Raw genomic sequence first — 7,560 nt, 5'->3', positions numbered from 1 at the left:
TTATTATTATTATTATTATTATTATATGAATTTCCTTTAATTATGCTTTTATTCACTACACATTTATTGTCTGCTTTGGGGTATTTTTGTACTGGTAAACTTATGTGTGAGTAACTATTATTAGATGTAGACTGTGGTATTGTAGAGTGTACCTCCCTGTGGCATAAGATGTGTACTGCAGTCATATAGTGGAAAGATTAGATACAAATTTATCACTGCTTTTACCTATTTACTGTATATAGGAACATAGGTGGCAAAAAATGGTCTTAACACAGAAAATCACAGGAATATGCACTGAATTCTTCAGTTTTCAAAATGAAACGATGAAAGACTAACTGTTTTTAGCGCAAATGACAACAAAATTCCTTCTCTTTCTTCAAATGAAGCAGACTGTATAGATAGTCGCAGGCGACTACCACAGAGCCGCCTTGTGTCCGTCTTTCAAGCTGAGCGTGAAGGGCAGTAATCAGGGTATGGCGGGGCGTGTGGCTGCACAGGGGTCTGCCAGCACTAATGACTGGATACTGAGCAGCCTCCACTGCTGAGCTGGACTCTGGCTCCCTTCCTTTGTGCTCTGCCATCACAATCAGTTTCCAGGATGTGCGCATGGTGACTGTCATTTGTCACTTTGCTGGTCCGGCTGGATGAAACTGTCCCTGCTCTCTGGACACTTGCTCCAGAGCCAGCACCGCTCTATGGATGCGAGACAGGTCTGAGAGTTCTGATAGATAGGCTGACCCAGCCTCTCAAACTCACTCTCTCTCATCCTCTATCCAGCAGATTTGTTTCAGTAAGCACCGCAGGACTGTTAATATTTGGCAAAAGCTCAGGGCTGGAATGCTGGCCAGCCTAAAACAGCAGGAGTGGTCTTTGTCTTCTGTGTCAGTCATGTAGTGTTGAAATGAAATGAATATAGGATTTGTTAGAATATGTTGATTTAAATAAACAAAACATCAATTAAAGTCATAGTTTAGAAATTTTGACATTTATTAACCCTTATGTCCTTTAAAACCTATATGTGACCCTGGACTACAAAAACAGTCATGAGGGTCAATTTTCAGATTTTCAATCATATAAAAGCCGAATAAATAAGCTTTCCACTGATGTACGGAATTTGTTGGGATATGACAATATTTGGTCGAGATACAACTATTTGAAAATCTGAAAACTGAAGGTGCAAAAAAATTTTTTAAAAACCTTTAAAGTTGTCCAAATGTTCTTAGCAATGCATATTACTAATCAAAAATTAAGTTTTGATACATTTACAGTAGGAAATGTACAAAATATCTTCATGGAACATGATCTTTACTTAATATCCTGATGATTTGGCATAAAAGAATAATTGGTCATTTTGAGCCATTGTTGGTATTGTTGGCTATTGCTACAAATATACCCGTGCTACTTAAGACTACTTAAGGTTTTGTTGTCTAGGGTCACATTTAATAGTGTATGCAAATGAGCTGTTGTCTAGTAGAGGTTTGAACAAAACAAAACAAACTCTGATAGGATAAGTTGAATAAGTTGCAAACTAGACCAGATGGCATTACGCCGATAGTCATACGTTTGGCTGCGTAAGCCCCGACCTGTTATACCATGTCCAAGCAGGCCATCTAGACCTTTCTGCTCCTCGCTGCTCTGAGCTCCCATGCAAAACATCCACAAAGGGCCACCTGGCATGCTTGACTAGTGAATAATCTATACCGATTTCCAAGTTTTCTCCAGTTTGACCTGGGGGCTATTAATTCCTTGAAAGTGGTGGGTAGGCACTGTAGGCAGAGATTTATAGTAGAAGCAGACAGCTGTGGATGATGAATGCGGGTGTCACTACAGGCCCAGCACAGGCAGAGAAGAGGCCGCGGGCACGGGGAGGACCCTGAGAATGTGCATAGCCGCTCTTCCAGTTCTCAGCTCAACAGCATGGGCGCTACAACAGAACCTTAGCTTCAAATTTGAGCAAATATCCCTTTGCTTATCTCATGCTCATAGCTGTCAGTGAGAGTATAGACGGCATTTGATTTGACGTACTGTCTTTCACAGCCCAGACTTTCTGTCCGCTGGAGTTTGTGGGAAGACATATTTTCAATATTTCATCAGCAGAATTGACACACAGGTGCACAATAATACAATATGTTGAATGGACTTCACTGCAAATGACATATCAGCTGTGTTACGAAAACTAGTAAGCTGACTTGCTGCCTGCGGTCTACTTAGTCAGCATCTTAACTTCACAAGTGCAGTGCATTCTGAGATTGTCTTAGACATGAAGTGTGCAGGGCTGCCTTGTAATTTGGTGGTCTATACAAATTAAGGTGCCTACACTGACTGAGGTTTTTAGCAAACTTTTTTTAAACAAAAGCTTTGGGAAAAATATATGGCTTCCCTGGTTGTAAATTATGGAAACATTTCTGCCACTGAATAAAAAAATGGTTATACATGTATGGCGACTTTTTATCTCACAATTCTGACTTTTATTCTTAGTATTGTCTTTTACAAACTCTTTTTAACAAACTTTTTTTCTCAGAATTGGTGATATCAACTCAGAATTGTGAAAAATAAAGTAAGAATTGCGGAAAAATAACATCAGAATTGTGTGATATAAACTCACAGTTGTGAGTTATAATGTCACAATTGTGTGATATAAACTCAGAATTGCGAGTTATAAAGTGTGAATTGTGAGATATGAAGTCAGAATTGTGAGATATAAATTCAGTATTGTGAAAAATAAAGTCTGAATTGTTATAAACTTGCAATTGAGTTATAAAGTCAGAATTGTGAGAGATAAACTCAGTATTGTGAAAAATAAAGTCTGAATTGTTATAAACTTGCTATATTTAGTTATAAAGTCAGAATTGTGAGAGATAAAGTCAGAATTATGAAAGATGAAGTCAGAATTGTGAGTTTTAAAGTCAGAATTGTTATATAAACTTGCAATTATGAGTTATAAAGTCAGAATTGTGAGATATCAACTCAGAATTGTGAAAAATAAAGTCAGAATTGTGAAAATTTTCTCAGAATTGCGAGTTTATATCTTACAATTCTGACATTATAACACACAAATGCGAGTTAAGTCAGAATTGTGATTGTAAACTCGCAATTGTAAGTTATAAAGTCCGAATTGTGATATAAACTCACAATTCTGACTTTCTCAGAATTACATCATATAAACTCATAATTGTGAGTTATAAAGTCCATTTTTGAGGGTAAAAAAAGACTGATAGGTTCCCAGAATTGCAAGTTTATATCTCACAATCCTGATTTAACTCGCATTTGTGTGTTACAAAGTCAGAATTGTAAGATATAAACTCACAATTCTGAGAAAAATGTATATATGTATATGTTTATATGTTAAAAGTTTATATCTCACAATTTGTGATTATTTCTCACAATTGCAAGTTTATATCACGTAATTCACAGAACAAAAATCAGAATTGTGAGTTTGTATCATGCAATTCTGAGAAAAAAAGTCATAAATGTGAGATGTAAAAGTCCGAACTGTGAGAAGTCGCAATTACCTTTTTTGTTTTTATATTCAGTGTTGGAAACAGGCCTCCATAGTAAATAGCTTAGCTGTACAACAAAGACTTACATAAAAAACATTGATCTATCCATCCATATTTTTTCTTTTTCCATGTTATTTCCGAGTCTGCAAGGCAAGATAACAACCTGATGAAATTTTTAGTCCATCCACACACTCAAACAAATTTCTTTCTGTGTCTGGAACCAGTCAATCCTTACGTTCCCTCACGGCCAAATCCATAAAGCCGAGATAGCTCCACACAGACAGATCCATAGAGTCTTCTCATGTCTGTCTATAGATTATGTCTCAGTTACACTTGCTTGCTTTTCCTGCAAACTACAAACCAAGTGTTGTTAGATAAATCTCTGGTATTATATTCAAATGTCAGATTTCTATGGACACTCTATTTAAGTAACCCTCCTTTTCACCCAAAGAAAAAAAATATTTGTTTTCCCTGAAATGCTTATTTTGGTCAAGTGACATATGTTACTTTTTCTGCTGTGGTTTGCACCATGCTCCGAAAGTCAATTAATGCAATTAAAGAATATTTCAGCTAAGAGATTTAACAGTTTGGACAACTGAAATATGATTTGCAAGCTCGGTTACAGAATCAAGACTCATGGAAGGGTGCGGATATTTCACAGCTCTGAGCGGCTCATCAGCTGAATTAACCGGCTGACATTTCATGGGCCGCCTGAGCGCATCAAAATGACAATGCCATAGAAAGGACCAAATTGCAGAGTATCAATTTGTGTCAGACACTAAGGCTGCCCCTGGTGTTGTGGACAATTTGCAAAATGAAACTTGATTTAGGTGATGAAAAATGCACTAGACAGGATAAATAGAAATGATAATGTTACAAATAACAGCAATCATTGTCTAATCAATGTCTGGCAGTTTTCAGTCATGTTAAAGTCCTCAAGGTCATATCTGGGACTGTGAGATGCTTGCAGGTATTCTGTATTCACGGATTATCTGATGTTATAAAAATCTCTATGTATATGTGTGAGTGTGTGTGTGTGCTTTTTTTTTTTTTTTTTTTTTTTTTTTTAATGAAATGAATACCTTTATTCTGCAAGGATGCATTAAACTGATTAAAAGTTACAATAAATACATTTATAAAGTCAAATAAATACTGTTTTCTAAAGGATTCTGCCTGGAGGACAGGAGTAATGGCTGCTGAAAATTCAGCTTTACAATCATAGAAATAAATTACGTTAAAATATTTTCAAATAGAAAATGAGTATTTTAAATCGTAATAGTATTTTACAATATTCCTGTTTTTACTGTATTTTTGGTCAAATAAATGCAACTTAAAATGTATCATTCAAATAAATACATTTTATTTAAAAAAAAAAAATATATATATATATATATATATATATATATATATATATATATATATATATATATATATATATTTTCTATATTATATTGTATGTGTTTGTGTGTGTGTGTGTGTGTAAATCCAAAAAAAAAAATTCAGTTGATATAGTTTATTTTAAGAAAACATCCTATACCTTCATGCCAGTATTTCAGACATGTAATTCTATAATAGTCTTCAGTTACTAGACCGCATCTACAAAAAGTGCTTTAAGTTTCTCTTATTCTGAAGTAATCTTTCCTTCATGATGTTAGAGTTTTAACAGAGCCAGTGTACGTCAATCTATCTGACAGCACCCTGATGGTTTATAGAGGAGAAATACTGTTTCTGAAAGAACAATAAGAGACTAAAGCTAGCAGTTGTAGTCTTGTGGAAAAAAATGACGATGTTTGTATTTGTGTTTGAGATGTGAGAAACCAACGTATGGCTTTGTCTGAGAAATGGATCCCCCTCGGGGAGAATGATATTTATGATCTATCAGATAAGAAACACGACAGAGGAGAAAAGCCTGGAAATCTCAGCGGCTTTTCTGCAGAAACAGAACTCAATCCTTCCATTCCGCTTTGCCCTTCTTGCACCTGAGAGAATGTTTGATTTACACCCTGAGACGTCCAGGATTAACTGTAATATCAGGGCTGGAGCGTTTGTGTCGATTGCTTGTGCTCTCAAACAGCATGACGTTCTAAAAATGTACACCCCAAAAAAAAAGATCTTTCTTCAGGAGAAATTAGCTAAAGCAGGCAATTTCACACCCTAGTGAATTTCTGCGGTGTTTGCAGGTACAGTACGCTATATGCCGGTTTAGTCTGTATTAAATGTAATGTATGGTCAGACCGTGCAAAATTAGCAAGGCAGAGAAATAGCAACCATAATAATTTGCAAAAAAATAGGGCCAGATGGCCTTTTCCCACAAACAAACAGGGCTCAACTTTGTGAGTGTTTCACTCGTATTTGTGACTAAAAATAGATGTATGTAAACTGTAAGATGTATTTGGGAACGTGTCCGAATTTAAAAAAAAAATCTCACTCAAGCCATCCTAGGTGTATATGACTTTCTTCTTTCAGACGAATAAAATCTGAGTGTTATTAAAACATGTCCTGGCTCTTCCAAGCTTTATAATATCAGTGAATGGCTGTTGATATTCAGTAGTCCAATAACACACTGCTTAGGGAGGTTAATAAAGCACTACTGAAGTGAATCGATGCATATATGAAAAATATCCATATTTGAAACTTTGTTCCAGTGGATGACATAGGACGTAGGAGACGAACAAAACAAACAAAACACTGTTTTTGACACCATCGGTTGTCCTCAGTGTGAAAAGATTGATCTCAAAATCATACACGCATTGTTGGAAAGGGTTCAAATACGCAGAAATGCTGAAAAACCAAATAACTTGTGGGACCTGAAGGACTTTTCTGATGAACAACGGGCAGTTTAACTGCTCAGGACAAACAAGTGACTCATGAACAACTATCACTCAAAAAAAAAACAAAACAAAAAAAAAACGCTGTGGATCATTCAGGTAACAACACAGAATTAAAGGGGTCATCGGATGCAAACTTCACTTTTTCATGTTGTTTGAACATTAATGTGTGTTGGCAGTGTATGTACACATCTACCCTATAATGATAAAAATCCATGCAGTGGTTTTTAATTAATCTGTAAAAATAATATCCCCTTTTTCAAATCGAGCCGTTCTTAGATGCCTGTCGGTGTGCCGTCACACCCACAGAGGCCGCTCCCACAATAGTTGATTGACATGAGTGTCTTACCCCAGATCAGCTGTCACAGTCCAGTAACTTTCCTTGTTTCGATGCCGAAGCAGGAATGTAAGTTAGACAAGAATATCTCCGATTGAGTGACTGAGGTGTTGTGTTGCTGGATGTAATAATGAACATAGTGGTCGTCATTTACTCCTGACATCTGAGCCGCTGAAGATGCAGTAGATTACGTTTGTTTGTGAAGGGAATGCGCCTCCCGATGTGCATATATCCGCACAAATCATTCATGATCCAGCTTCACTTACAGCAGAAGTGTGTATAACCGTTTTTTATGAATCTTTGCAATCGCCTTTCCTTATAACGTGGTAGTTAGGAAGTTTAGCGGCTAAATGTGGCTAAAGTAAACAAGGTCGTCATTCCACAGAGAGAAGAGAGGGGCGGGGCGAACAGAGCTCATTTGCATTTAAAGGATGCCCCTTAGAATGAGATGATTTTTGCAGAGCTCATTTTGACAAGGTAAAAAGGGTGTTGTTTTACAAAACCACTGAGAATTTTTAATCAAAGTATATTAGAGACTTTTCATTAAGACCCTAAAGATATCAACTTGTGGAAAATGGGCATCCGATGACCCCTTTAAGAATCAAGTGTATGTAAACTTTTGAATGGGGTAATTTTTATAAATTCAACTATTATTTTCTTATCTGGACTATATGTGAACATCTTTTATGTGATTCAGGTCAGTACTAATTAAAAAATAACATGCATTTTGTATGATCCTTCTTATTTTGGTTACATAGCAGTTTGCAGATTCTGCAAGGTGTATGAAAACTTTTGTCCTCAACTATCTCATCTCCTTGTATCCACTTATTATGGGAAAAAACAATTTGATCACATTTTCATTGCGCCCATAAAGTATTTTAATGTGCTTCTGAAT

General features: G+C 36.1%; 1 protein-coding gene across 1 annotated transcript in view; it reads left to right on the top strand.

The window, feature by feature from the left end:
* The window catches only part of nrxn3a (neurexin 3a), a 350,535-nt gene that overhangs the window by 78,449 nt on the left and 264,526 nt on the right, over positions 1–7,560 (top strand).

This window comes from Labeo rohita, chromosome 17 (assembly GCF_022985175.1).
Source record: "Labeo rohita strain BAU-BD-2019 chromosome 17, IGBB_LRoh.1.0, whole genome shotgun sequence".
NCBI lineage: Eukaryota > Metazoa > Chordata > Actinopteri > Cypriniformes > Cyprinidae > Labeo > Labeo rohita.
The sequence above is the reverse complement of the archived record's forward strand: the minus strand, read 5'-3'. Positions and strand labels throughout refer to the sequence as shown.